Source organism: Thunnus maccoyii, chromosome 21, assembly GCF_910596095.1.
Source record: "Thunnus maccoyii chromosome 21, fThuMac1.1, whole genome shotgun sequence".
NCBI classification, from domain to species: Eukaryota; Metazoa; Chordata; class Actinopteri; order Scombriformes; family Scombridae; genus Thunnus; species Thunnus maccoyii.
In genome coordinates, this window is record NC_056553.1 from 23,674,720 (window position 1) to 23,690,188 (window position 15,469).

Genomic DNA, 15,469 nt, shown 5'->3' on the forward strand with positions numbered 1-15,469 from the left:
ACCTTGCCTAAAGACACATGGGGACTAGAGGAGCTAGGAATTGAACCGCCGATCTTTCGATTAGTGGACGACCTGCTCTCCCTTCTGAGCCACAGCTGCCTTCATCTGACCAAAATGAAGTTTATAGACTTATAAACAAAGTTCGGGAACCAAAAACCACGCCTTGTACGCAACCCATTTCCGCACCACAGGGTATTGAGACACACCATATCCGCTCCTCTCCCCTTTGTCTCAGCTTGCAAGCACCCTGTGACACACCAGCATAAACTTAAAACTTCTTACTCACATCATGGACCTCGAACTGCTCCTCAACGAAGCCCCGGAGTCCCCCGGCGTCCGATCTTTCCGGCAGCCTCGCCTGCGCTCCTCGGTTTCCCTCATCCCGGCCTCTCGGCCCCCATCCTCCGTCGACGACGGTATCGTCGAGCCCTCGATCCCCAGCGGCTCCAGGGGAAGGTCCCGTACTCGGCGTCCGAAGGAAGCTACTTTTTCCCGACGCTCACTCCAGCCTCGCTCGAGATCCCGGAGCCCGCCTAAGAGGAGCAGCCACCGCGCGCAGCGCTCTCCTCGCCACCAGCGTACCGACCGCTCCTCGGCCCCAAACATGTCCGAGTGGACCGTCGCTCGCTTAAAGCATTTCCTCAGCCAAAATAACATTCCCTTCCACCGCACCGACAATAAGGCAAGACTGTTTCAATTATACACGAATTCCCTGCAGGACACCACTCTCTCCCTTCCATCTTCCCACGATCTTCCGGGTTCCCGGCGTCGCGCACGCGACGACGTCCGTGACGTCACGGCACGTTGCTCCGCCAGACGCACACCTTCCTCCTCAGCAACCTCAGCCTCTCCAGTACAGTCCGTCTCTAACCCTATGCAGGCTCTCTCTGCTCCACAGCCATTTCCTCCTCCTACTCTCTCTTCAGTCGCACTTACATCCCATGCATATACATCCCACCACCCCAGCATCCCTTCCTCCTCTCTGGCTCCTATCTCTGCTGCCCCTTCCTTCCCGGCCATCTCAGCCGCTCCTCCACCCGCACCAACCTCGGCAGCCGGTCAGACAGCAAAAACAGCGGGCCCCAACAGCTCCACGAGTTATACCCAACCTGCCCCCCCCCCCTTCTTCTTTTCACCCTCCCTGCATCCTCCCCTACCCCCCTCCTCCCCACCACCCGCACTCTAGCATTACCTGTACTACAGCACCTGCACCTCCTTATCCAACCGCCTCACACACGGCCAGCCTCGGCCTTTTCCTGGCTCCCGCACCTACATCCAGCAGCTACACCCTGGCCACCGCCCAGCCACCAGTGCGCCCCCTAGCATCCGCCCGGCCCTCCCCTGTGTCTCCCACCCTCAGGCAGCAGATCCTAACCGGTAATTACATTGATCTTGCTCAACTCATTCACCCTACATCAATCAATCCTCACATCTCCAGGGAACTGCTCACCTCATTTGGCCCCTTGGAACTTAAACAGCCACTTACTGCCCGCTCCAAGGACCTCACAGTCGCCGAGTTCGCTTTTGCTTTCTCACTGTATAGGGACATAATTTGTGCAGCCATCCCCGACCGCAGGTCCAAGCTCGATGATTACTTGTCATTAATTCTCGACCTGGCCTTGCGTTTCGGTGGCAACGGTTTCTATACCTATCATATCCTCTTCGCCTCCCAAGCTGCCGGTCGCCTCCAACAGTTCAACCAGGGCACGTACTGGGGAACACTGGACCACGAGCTATACTGCCGAGTTTTCGCAGCTCGCGCTTCTCTGCACCGCGAAACGTGCGGCGCATACTATTTTGCCGCGCGTCTAACCTTCGGCTGCTAGCCCCAAAAAAAAAAAAAAAAAAAAAAAATTCGACTCATTGTCCGAAGCCCTCTGCCGGATTCTTTCCAACAATTATAAACTCCCGTACGTCATCCACCTACTTGATGACTTCCTCACGGTCACGCCACCGTCTTTGCCCCCGTCATACGGTCTCACCACAATGATTTCCGCATTCACTGATCTCGGCGTTCCCCTGTCTCCAGAGAAAACAGAAGGCCCAAGCACATCCTTGGAATTCCTCGGCATCACCCTCAACTCCATTACACTCCAAGCATCTCTGCCTACTGAGAAACTCCACCGCATTTCTTTCTCATGGCCAACACATGCACCAAACGTCAATTACTCTCTCTGCTGGGCCATTTCAACTACGCCACCCGCATCATCCCTCAGGGTCGATCCTTCTTGTCACACCTTCTTTCCATAGCCACGGCCGTCCCATCCATCCACGACCACGTCACGCTAGACAGCCGCCGACGCCGCCCCTTCAGTCGGCTTTGGCGGTTACTACGGCGGCAGATGGTTCTCTGCCGAATGGCCACCCGACTCCTCTTCCCTGGCCCCTTCCTCCACCATTTCGGAAATGTACCTGATTATCATTGCTGCCATCCTTTGGGGGCATGAATGGTCCAAAAAGACCATCGCCATCCACTCTGACAACAGCGCCGTCGTCGACATCCTCAACAAAGGCCGGTCACACAATCTGGACATCATGCAGTTCATGCGCAAGCTCACATTGGTTTCAGCCCAGCATCAGTTCATCATCCGAGCACTCCACATTCCAGGCCACAAAAACACAATCGCTGATTCACTCTCTCTTTTCCTGTTTCAGAAATTCAGACAACTAGCTCCAGCCTCCAACCCTCTTCCAACTCCAGTCCCACCGTTTTCAGCCACAATCTACAACTGAACCCGCAACTGGAACGACTGGTCACCATTTCAGGGGACAACATCATCAACAGCGTCGCCCCTCGAACACTATCTTCGTACCTCACCGGCTGGAATTCCTTTAAAGCCTTTCACGTCTCCCACGGACTCCCATTCCCTTCACTGGACATTCTTAACCTCTCCTGCTTCATTACATTCTCCCACACTCAACTCAAGATCAAGTCTTCCACCATACAGACTTACCTCAGTGGAATCAATTTCTTTGTTAAATTGATTTCCGGAGCGCCATGCCCAGCCTTGTCCCATTCTCATATTAATATGTTAATTAAAGGTCTCCGCAAGGCGGAACCGCACCCCGCACCAAAACGTTCACCCCTCACGTCGGACCTTCTGGTCCGATGCATTCACACACTCCGCACAGGCTACTTGTCTCCCCACATAGACAAAACCCTAGAGTCCATGTTTTTACTAGCCTTTTTTGGCTTCCTACGCTGCTCAGAAATCACAGCTCCTTCCTACTCCTTTGATCCATCACTACACGCCACATTGTCCGACATCTCTTTCCACCCTTCAGACACACTCATCTACCACCTCAAACGCAGCAAGACTAACCAGTCGGATCAACCTCAAGCCATCTACCTTTTCCGCCTAGATTCATACATAAGTCCTTACGAACCCATCCACGAGTACATCAACACAAGACTAGCCAACCGAGCTTCCCCTCAAGACCCTCTGTTCATCACGGAGACGGGAAGGGTAGCAACACGTTTTTGGTTCCATCACCACATGCGCTCAGTACTTGCCAGATCCGGAATACCCCCAGACCATTTCTCAGGACACTCATTCCGCATTGGAGCCGCTTCCACCGCCTCTAGACAAGGCATTCCCGACAACGTCATCAAAATCCTAGGCCGTTGGTCATCCCCCGCCTATCATACCTACATCCATCACGACCTGGATAACATTAAGAAATCCCATTCTCACCTCTCTGGTTGAAGTCTCTTTGGGGGCCTCGTACAGATGCCGGATCATCGAGACAGCACCCCCACCCTGAGTCTCAACCCCCTGTTCCCACTTACCTCCCCGACGTCGACGCCTCTCTTCCTTTCATCTATCACTCTCCTATCCACTCCCTCCTTCCCCTCTTTCCCACCTGCTCTTCTTTCTCCCCATCCCTCGACCCTCATCCCCTCGACCTCTACCCCCTCATCCCGCATCCCACGACCTTGACCCTCACCCCCGCATCCTCACACCCCTGACCCTCTACCTTCCCCCATCCATCCTTCCCTCTCCAACCATCCCTCTAACTATCCTTCCTCCTTTTCACCCTGCCTTCCATCACACTCCCAACAAACCATTAAATCCATATTCTAGAAGGAGTGGTCTTGGTTAGTGAACTGTATATTATTAACTCCAGCTGTGGTTTGTTCACCAGACCAAGCTGTAGTTTGTCTGCTTTAGCTGTAGTTTCTTAGCTTCAGCTGTATTTTGTTGACTTGAGTTGTTGTTTGTCAGCTGATCCTCAGCTATAGTCCATTAGGCTGTGTTGTGCATTAAGCTCAGAGTGCTGGAGCTTTTTTAACCACATGTGCATCAGCCTATTTATCCTAGTCCCTTAGATCTATGGGAAACAAATTAATGTCTTTTGTGTTACTAAATGTTGACTTCAATAAGGAGAAACAAATTATTAGAGAAGATACAGATGATTTAGCAAAACCTATAAAGACAGATGAGTGATGAGCTTCTGCTGAAATGAATACTTATAATAACATGTATTTGCAAAAATAAAAGACATTTCATGATAAGTAGTGGTACAGTTAAGCAATTGTTAGCATCTTTGTGTGTATTTAGCAATGGACAGTGGCTGAAACAGGGTCAATCAAAATAAACTCAAACAGATGTAATTTTTTCTCACAGATATAATGCATGCGCTCTGCCTGAAGACAAATACCATCAGAAGTGAGAGAATGTGTAAATGACAGGTTATCCTAACCTTTTCTTCGAGGGTAGTCTGAGCAGCCTGTGGCCTAAGTGTAAATGGAGCTGTTATCAGTTTGCTTTTACTCGTGACAAAAGGTTAAAGAAACCATCACATTATTTTCTTTTCTCCATTTTAGACTTTGTGCAGCCTCATCTTCCATCGCAAATTGGATGGATCTGTAGTACAGTCATCAAAATGAAATTGCACACACACACTCACACACAGTGAGATAAAGTCTTAGGCCTCTCTTGTATTGATCTATTCATTATCCTTAATACACAAATAGTAAACATGCTATTTCATTTTTCATCATGGCCACAGAGAATACCTGTTTCTAATATTTGCTTCTCAACCATAATTCCAGTAAACACTTCATTCCATAAACCTGCAGTGTGGAATTTTTACATATAAATGAACGTCCATTACATTCAAGCCCTTGCCAAAGGAGCTCACACAACGCTGATTAAGCCGCTCACCACCAGATAAATCTTTCTGTATTTCCCAGTATACCAGAATTTTTAAACTGGTGTCGGGTTTGACATTCCCACATGGGCCAGATGAATGCATACTGCTCTACAAGCAGAGCATGTGCACCAGAGACTTCTGCCAGCCAAACAGCTAACTAACTTGAAAAGGGATAAAATAATTTAATTATCAGCTCTTCTAGACTTTCCAAATGTTATTAAACCAAATGGATCAAATTCTGATATTGAAATGAGTCATTTGTGGGGGTTGTGTGGCGCTCAAAATAATTCATATGGAGTTATTATTATAACAAAGGTTCAGGAACAAGGCCACGCCCCTCTCTCTCACTAAATTCAATCACCTGCGCCTCACTAATTCAATCCTCCGTGCATACCTATGTAAGCGTGTCTAACCCCTTTCTCTCCCGTTCGTCTCAGTTCTCACGACACGCTTGCATCGCAAACACTTAACTCCCGCCCGTGCTCCGTGATCCACATTCCTCGGCAACACACCGCCCACGACTAGATCTAGCAGGAACCAACGAGATATCTCCTTCACCACCACATCCACATGGAACCCTTCTCCTCCAGACGCCGCGCCTCTGATCAGCTGGGATCCAGACGCTCCACACGCATCCACGCCATGGCCCACTCGGACGCGGCTTTTTTCCAAGCGATTAACATCTTCAACCGGATGTTTGCTCACCTCTGGCGAGCTCTCAAGGAGACGGTCGTCCCACTCCTACGAAATGATGATAAAGGCAAACTTTCCAACTCTATGCAGACTCTACTTCCATCAACCCTCTCGCCGGCAGCTCAAATCCTCCCACTCTTCCAGGTTCATTGTCTGCCGCCGGGCCAACACACACCGCACACCAATGACGTCACAATGCCGCCTACTACAATAGAACCCAGGCTGAACTCCAGATACAAATCCCGTTTCGCCGAACCGACAACAAAGCAAGGTTTGCCAGCCTCCACCTCCACCACCGCTCCGGACGGCCGCTCACTTCCGGGTTCCCCGCCCAGCGCCACCCGTACGCCACATGTCGCAGCCAACTGCTTCAGCTCTCTCGTAGGGCCAGGTCGTATCTTCCCCTGTGCCTGCTCCCTCCCTGTCTGATCTGTCTCGTGTTTTTCATCTTTTCTCTCATCCACTCCCACTCAATTTCCTATTGTTTTATCCCTGTTCCCCTCCCTTCCCCAACACCCAAATGTTTTTTCTGTGTCTTCAGCAACCCCCGTCACTGATCCCCTCGCTCCAGCCATCGTTAACTCTGTGCTCGTGAGCACTTTCACTCTGGCCTCCGCCACTCTGCTCCTCCACGGCCTACAAAGCCAGGCTTTCCAGTTCTGCACAGCCTCCAGTTCCATCATCGCTCCAGCCGACCACTCGCTTGCGGGTTCCCTACCCAGTGCCCCCCCCACTCGCACACCGATGATTCCATCCTGCTGCCACTACAATGTGGCAACAGACTGCTTCATCCCTAGCAAGGGCCAGGTCGTATTTCCCCACGTGCCTGCTCCCTACATCTTAATTGACCCCCTTCATCCCGCTCCTCGACCCCCATCCAGCCCACCATACACTATCCCCATCCAATCCAGAACCCTCTCGACAATCCAAATAAATCTACTTTTTATACTGTTCAAATGGCGTGGTCTTTGTTAGTGAACCACTGTTTTACAGCTGCAACAGTATCAACGGAGTAGAATACAGTGGCGTCTATGATGTAAGCACATAGCGTAAGCACATGTAATTACTCTCACTGCCAGAAGGGGGAGACAAAATACCTGCACTCCAGTTTTAATTTATATTACTGTAAACTGCAGGTAACCATAGCAACAATACATATGCTGCATTCTACATTACTAGTTAATTTAATGATAACAATTCTTGTACCATGACTATGACTAAACACATTGGGTTTTTTTTTTGTTTTTTTTGTACCATGACTGGACAAAACATAACTAAACCTTTCATATATGGTAATACAATGCAACCACTACAACCACTACATGACAGAAAGAGGTAATATTTTCCCACTAATTACACTATTTTGTCCTCTGGAGGCCACCTGACAGAGCAATATGTATTCTGAATCATTTACATGTGGTTTCATGTTTCATGAATAATGTATTGAGTGATACCGACCATTCACAGAGATGTCAGTAACTAAATGTAAAACATGACAGCAGCACATTTCCTGCAAATCTGTCAAGCAACTTCGCTCAACTGATTATTTCATACATTTTATTTTTTTAATCAAGGCAGTTGTCAAGGTTGATGAGAGATGGTTTTCTAGCAGTAGTGACCTTTCACTGACCTTGTCACGTCAGTAAAGGCAGTCGTGGTTCAAGCAAATGATCAAAGGAAATGAAAGCACTTCAGGGACAGTCTGACCCATGAGATTTGACGTCTACTGTATTTAAATAGATAAAGTTCAGATTTTACAGATGTTTGTCTCTTTACACACACTGCTGGGGTCCAAACATTGATGAGAGGATACAGGAAGGGAGGATGTGAATGTCAGCCAAGATGAGAACATTGAAAACATCTCTGCAACTAACAAAAAACAAAAAGATACCCATCTCTGCAGGAATTTGTGTTTTATATACTCCAAAGTCAAAGAAAAAATCAAACCTAAATCACTTTAAAAAGAAAAACAACTATGACAGGAAGGACTCCACACAAAGCTGGGTAAATCTGTAAATGAGAGAAAATCTTTTTTTCTCCATTTCAGCCCTCTGTCCAGACAAAAGGCAGTTTTTCTTGCCCAATATTAAGCTTTTCTTAAATGATTTCCAGAACAAAACAACAACAAAAAAACCCAAACAAAAAACAAAACAAAAGTGTGGTCAGTTTTTGTTTCAGTATGTGCAGGGAAAACTGAGCTTCTGCAAAATGATGATGTAAAACTCCCCAGTGACGGTTGGAGGCTCTGTGGCAGTAAAGTTAAGAATCCTAACTTTCTTTTGTGTCTAACTTTCTCGGATCACTCATTTTGAATGTCAATATAGTCAATACTAAAACAACCTGGAAATGCTGTGTAAGTCATTTTTACACGAAAACTTTGTTTTAAGAATTAGGTGGAGTAATGTAGATGATAGCCTTGTTTTTCAATAACTTGTTTTCCCAGGCTTGTTTGCCTTGCTATGCATCGACCTGACCAAGCCTCTTTTTAAACCTACCAAAACGTGTTTTGATCTCATACAACAAACCACTTTTCACACCTTTCACATTACACATAGTCATTTGTTTCATGAGTAATATAAAAAATATTTATTAGTGCAGCTTTAAACTGACTTTTAATTGTGAATATTACTGTAATTTATCACAATATAGCATCTAAAAAAGTTTTAGTGCAGTCTTTTCAGTGTTAAAATGTCTGATGCAGTTGTTTGGAGAGAACATTCTTGTCCATGTTTATCTGTCTGGTTCTTCAACGTGACTTTAATGTCAGATGGGACTTGAAACTTATAAAAATAATTTTTGATCTTAGGTATTCACATCATTCCCTTGATGTTTTTAACAAAGAGTCTTCAAAGCTTTGTCAGTGGCAGCCTTATGATCTCCCAGGACACAGTAATCTCCTGTGAGATGCAATCAGCCTGAAGACGCACTCGGCTCCATCAGAAGGACCAGTTTGTAATCAAAGCCCCAAAGCATCTATGTGACAATTAGCATTGAGATTACACTTCAACCTTATATACAAATGACTTCTCACCTCTCTAGAGTCGTCTGCATCACTGTGAGTTCATTTCATGTTATTTTTCATAAAATAAACAAACTTGAAGTGACATAAGACATTAGTACTATGGAACCCACACACACTTGCTCTTGTGAGGAGAAAGTCAAATGGGAAAAGTGAGACTGCTGACACACTTCCTGTTGAGCAAAGACAGGATGAGCAAACCCACGTCTCTGTGGCTTTAAGTATTAGGACACTGATGTGTTTTCATTGTGCTGTCCATGTACTCCAGCACATTGGATTTGAAATGAAAAAATGTGTCTACGAGGTTAAAGCGCTTAAGGGAATCCACATCCATAATGTGTTAACAGTGTGACTCGTAGCAGACCTGCCAACTCTGGATGAATTTTTTGAATACCACTTTGGCGACACCAAAGTGTCAGATGTTAATCACTGCTGTTTGCAAAATTTATTACTGTACATAATTTGCATACATACGCATAACAGAACATCATTTGCCTAACGCAGGTCTGTTGTAGCCCTTTTTATACATACAGTAGTCCCCTGATTTTAGGACAACGCAACAAATATTTTCTTATTTTATTTCAGTTTGTAAAAATGGAATAGGAGAAGTTATCTTAAAAAACCCTTTGTTTGGTTCTCGAGTGGTTGGGACCTTGAAAATTGTGCTTACCTGCTGTATATATACGTATACCTTTTTAAAACAATAAAATGACTTCTCAATTTGTGAATGAGGTCCAGTGATCCTAAACATAAAGACAAGGGAACAGTATAATGTTAACTAACTAACTAACCCTAACTGGCTGAGTCGATCACCTGACCTCAGAACGTCCCCCTTAAAGTCACATTTAATCATCCCTCTTTGCAGTCTCAAATAATGTCAATTTTTTTTTTTTTTTAAATATATTGTTAAGAGGTATGTATTACTAAAAGGAAGAAAAGGTGTTTGGGGAAAAGAGATGATCCATTTTGACTCAGCTGCCTGGAGGGCTGCTTGTTTGATTGACATTAGCTGTCAGGCTGCCGGAGTGCCGGTGTTACACCGTAGCCTATGGACCAGAGACAAAGTAAACAAACTTGAGCTGTAGCTACAAGTAATTGGAAGACAGTGTGTTGTTAGCAGTGGTATTTAAGAGTAAGCATCACACCATCATTTAATGGGTCTGAAGTGACATTTGCAGGCATGTTTACATGCTGTTTAATGTGCTGCAGCTGAGCAGCTAATTAACTACCTAGCCTGCCAACTGACGTTAGCGGTGCACTTTTCCCTCGTGAATGTTTGTTTGGTGGCTCGTTCAATGAGCTACGGTGCAGGACAAGATGTATGTTCATATTTGTAAGTTAGATAAGAAGGAGACTACCAGGAAAGCCAGTGTGGCTTGTTCAGAGTCTGTGGCTTGCAATACCTCAATAAAAAAACACATAAGATAAAAGATAAACCATGAAAAACATGAAAGTCCTGCATTTAAAATCTTAAGTACATTTAACTGTTGATACTTATGATTATTATAATTGAAGATGCATAAATCTGGAAGAAGCATTTTAAATCTGTAGCTGGTTTAGATGACGCTAATTTGACCGAAATGTTGTTTATACATTTTATTCATAACAGTTTCTTATATTTTACAAACTGATAATATGGTTTGTATGCAAAATTTTAATCTACAAAGTAACTATACATGTGAACTATAGTAAAAAAGTAGAGTAGAAAGTACAAATTTACTGTTAAGGACAGAAATATTGGGATATGATGGAAATGCACAAATACACTGGAAATACACTGGTGTACAAATATCTTAATATGTAGTGTAGTAGTACCAGAGTACTTAGTTAAATAAATCTTTTCGGAAAGAATGGTGACAAGTTTATGCCCAACTCCAGAGATGCAAAGAAATATGCAAAACAGGAGAAATAAGATGTTTTTCCTGGTCAAGTGTCATTTGAAGTGACGTCCCTGCAGTGTCTTGTAGTCTTAGAGTTTGTGTTTGCACAGATAACAGGATGTGATGTCAATGTCACTCTTTTTTTTAATGGAAGAAGCACAAAATGTGAAGTATCAGACTATCAATATTGTCCATTAAATTTACCTTCCACTAATCCACGCATTTACCTAAACTGTATTTACACTGCTGATCAATCATACCTTTATTCAGTTTTTGAGAGTACTGGTCTCATAACTATCATTTTCAAACCTGGTGCCAGCCATTCGTCAATAAATGTCCCAATAGACATGTTTTATTAAACTTCCACCACTTTATAAATGTCACTGGCTTTCACTGGCAAAGCTCAATGCTACAGGGACTTAATATCTGATGATCTCATTTCTCATACTAGAGTTCATTATAAATACCAAACACTAATGAATTTCCAGGTTAGGTTATATTTTTTAAAATTGGTTAACTAATACACATGACCCAAGCCATTTCTGCTAGTTTTCAGCTATTGATAAGTCAAATAACCAACACGTCTCACTCCTAACTCGTCACATATCGAAGCTTGGTCGGGACCCAGTGGCGTCACTTTCTAATGCACTGGGTATCCCTTTAGCGTCATTTTTCAACACGCAGTACACTGCTAACAGCGGTCACTGTTAAAAAATATATTATATTTTATGGTGTGACAATACGGTGGTTAAGGTCTGGTTAGGTTTAGGCACAAAAACCACTTGGTTAGGGTTAGGAAAAGATCATGGTTTGGGTTAAAATAGAAAATAAAATAAAAAACGGCAAGGTGGTCTCGAACCGCGCACTGTGCTCATTTCCAACTTTCTGCCAACAATATTGCAAGCCATCCACCAACCCCTCCTCCTCCTAATAAGAAAGTCAGCTTATATAGATGTCATGTGAAGTACGTCACTTCAGAAATGTTGATATGATACGTATTGTTGAAATGTTAATATGCTACGTATTACAGGTGTTTAAATGTAGATATTCAATGTATCTGTGGTTTGTAGAAACACACAATGCCAACATTTTATTCTGGTGTCTATTTCAGACCTTGTGGGAGTTCAACAGAAGTCTATCGGACTACCCTGCATGTTGAAAAATGACGCTAAAGGGGTACCCTGTGTGTCAAAAAGTGATGCCACGGGGTCCTGACCAAGCTTCGGTATATGACGAGTTGGGAGTGAGAACGGGCTGCAAATAACAGAGGCTGAGGGTTTTGAAGTAGAGTTGTCCCTGTCTTTGGGTTGACTGTTGTGCTCAGTTGGTGGGTATTTGGAGGGCGGCTCAGTGGACCTGATGTTTCATTTCATTAATGTCATTTTCTTCTGGTTTCCGCTGGGCAGGTCTGGCCTGCTCACAACAGAAGCAGGAGTCAGGTCAGGCAGCACAGGCTGATGTTTTGAGGGCGCAATATGATGGAAATAGATGAGGTTGTCTTAGGGTACAAAAATGCATGTTACCACAGATTTAGTGCTCACATAAAAACACACACAGAGCCAAACACGTACAAATGGTAGCGCGCACACACACACACACACACACACACACACACACACACACACACACACACACACACACACACACACACACACACACTTACCTTCAGGCTCCATAAAAAGCATCCTCTCCATGGGATTCAACTGATGAGTCATTAATTTCCAGACATCTCCAGTGTATAAGTACCGCCACATGCTTTTGACAGTAACCTGGGACCAGTAATCCTGCCCAGAGGTCCACTCCACAGAATGTGAGGATGCATGTTTCATCTTCATTTAAATAAATCCCCAGCTCAACAACTGCTGAGCAAAGGACAGCAGACTGAACATGCTACTTATGTTCGAGATTTGTTCAAGGGCAAGAATTAAAAGAAAATAATGTAACCCTTTCTAACTTTTACTGTTGCCTATTAATCACTGGTAATGTACTAGAAACTAACTTACCACTTGTAATACAGTATTAATAAAGCTATGTAGTCAAATTGTTTGTGAGCACTGGATCCTTTTTGTGTGCACATACACATACTGTAGACTAATATAGTAGAGGTGAATAAGTTGCCAATACAGCAGTGGCATCTCACTTATAAACCTGCACAGTAATAGACATTTTATTCATAGAGTGCTTTCAAGATACTCAAAGACACTTACAAATATGTGAGGAATTTCAACTTTTACCAATTCTGTACAGATTTTGCAAAGAAATGCGTCCAGGAGATCATGTAAAACCTGCTATGAAAAATAGTCATTGAAATACAGTTGGTTAAATGCAATATTTAATTCAGAAAGATGCCAAGAGGTCTTTTCATCTGAAAATCATCAAAACCAGCTTAGTAGCTTGATGTATTAGTTGCTCCAACAATAAAACATTAACCTTGGAGAAAAATGAGAGTAAATTCCACAAGCCCCTGCTCTGTGAGGTTATTTCAATTTTTATTTATCCGCAGTCCTATGTATGTATGTTTCCCAGCCACTAAAGGGAGAGTTCCACTTTTACAGTTCATATAATTTTATATACTTGATACTTATGATGGAAAAAAAATGGATTTAAAGTTTGTTGATTGATAATTATAAATAGAAGATAATAGAAAATGAAATCTTAAGACTAATGGTGGTTTGGGCTATATAACCTATATACATACAGTATAACCTTTTTAAACTTTCCAAATTTAACTTTTTTTCAAAACGTTACAATGGCTCTAGACCTGAAATTTGTGAGAAAATGGTATGTTATTGATAATAATATGAAAACATCTTTTGTAGGAAGTAGAACAGGAGTCTGTCCTAGGTCCACTTCACTTCAGTTTGAATATAATTGACTTTTCGGAATAATTTCATGGAGCAGGTTTTGATGTATGCTGATGATACTATATATATATACAGTACTGTGCAAAAGTTTTAGGCACCCTAGATGTTTAGATTCTTATCCATTATGCAATACCATCAGGGAGGTGTCTGATCGGTCCCAAATCTATTCATGACATGACAATGACCCCAAGCATACAGCTAGAGTCATAAAGAACTATTTTCAGCAACAAGAAGAATGATGAGTCTTGCAACAGATGGTATGGTATGGCCCCCACAGAGCCCTGATCTCAACATTATGGAGTCAATCTGTGATTACATGTAGAAGCACCTGAGGTGGCCTGAATAATAAATCCACAGAAGAACATTCTTTCTCCAGGATAGTTACAACAACCTACCTGCAAGTTACCATGAAAAACTGTGTTAAAGTGTGCCGAGGGGAACTGTTACTGTTTTAAAGGCAAAGCTGCGCACAGAAAATATTGATATCATTTAGGTTTCTGCTGTTTACTCAACTTTGTAAGAGGTTAATTGATAAATTAAAACAATTTATAGCAATATTTTTGTACGCATTCTCACTTTACTTTTAGTGCCTAAAACTTTTGCACAGAACTGTATATATATAAAACGGATTCTACCCAGGTGCATTGTGCATCCAGCAGCATTGTGTAAAGGTGCCTGTCAAATACTTAATATTAAGAATTGTGTCAAAATGCTTTCACTCCAGAAGTATTCCCTAGTCAGTTAATTGGGTGATGTGCTGAACAGTGTTTTGCAGTAAAAAAGTCATATCTCAGTGAAAAAGGTGTTAGCGACTGTTTACCATTCTATTCTGCAAATTCTTTCATGTATTCCACAACTTTTTCATATTTAAATTGTGAAACATCTTGGTCACAAGCAGCTTCTGCTGTGATCAAGCCTCAGAAGATGACATATAATTTTGCAATTAAACTTTTGGATAGGAAGCTGATAAGATCTCACTACTGCCATGTTCTTAGGAAATTAAACGTTAAGTTCTGATTGCTACAATAAATTTCCTAATATTAGACTAAATAAATAAATGTCTAAATGACCAGGCTCATCAGGTGCTCTGTGACATGGTAAAAGCTTTTGGGGTTTCTGGTTCAGTAACTAATTGTGCATCTATGTGTGAACCCATGTGTAAAACCTCCCTTTATGCCTTTCTCTGTATGAGAGGGTTTAGTAGGTGGAACTCCTCACCCACAAACTTAGTGAGCTCTAGCTCTTGTTCCTTCTGGGTTTGAACTCACTGTAAGTTGCTTTGGGCAAACCGTATTGCCTGTGTTGTGTGAAATGAATGTAATGTTGAGTGGATTTGAATGAATCTAAGGACATTGTTGCAAATTTGTGTGATCTATAAATGCCGTGGTATGTGGCATAGGTCTATGCTCGTATAAAGTACAGTCAGCAGTCTCAACTGCAACCAAACAGGAAATGGACACTCAGTAGAAGTTCATTGTTAGTGTTAGCCTGGAGGATCAAACTTCAATCACAGCAGGCAAAGTCTTCCAACTTCAGTTGCGGGAAGAATATTATTCTCTGAAGTTAGCAGCTATTTCTCTTTTCCTTTCTCTCATGGTTCCATGAAACACAAGCACTGAAGATCAGTTTGTCTTATTTTTTCATTATAATTAGAATTTTCAAAAGAAAAACCCAACAGTTCAGTCATTCCCTCCTGACCTCTACCGCAGAGGAGAAGGGAGCTGCTTAACATCCTCCAGACTCCTCTTTATCCCACTGCCTCTTTCACTTTCTCAATGTCTGTCCCTAACACGACTGCCTGATGCTGGGGAGATATTAAATGCAAGATAAAACAGGGAAACGAAGTGCTGTCATTG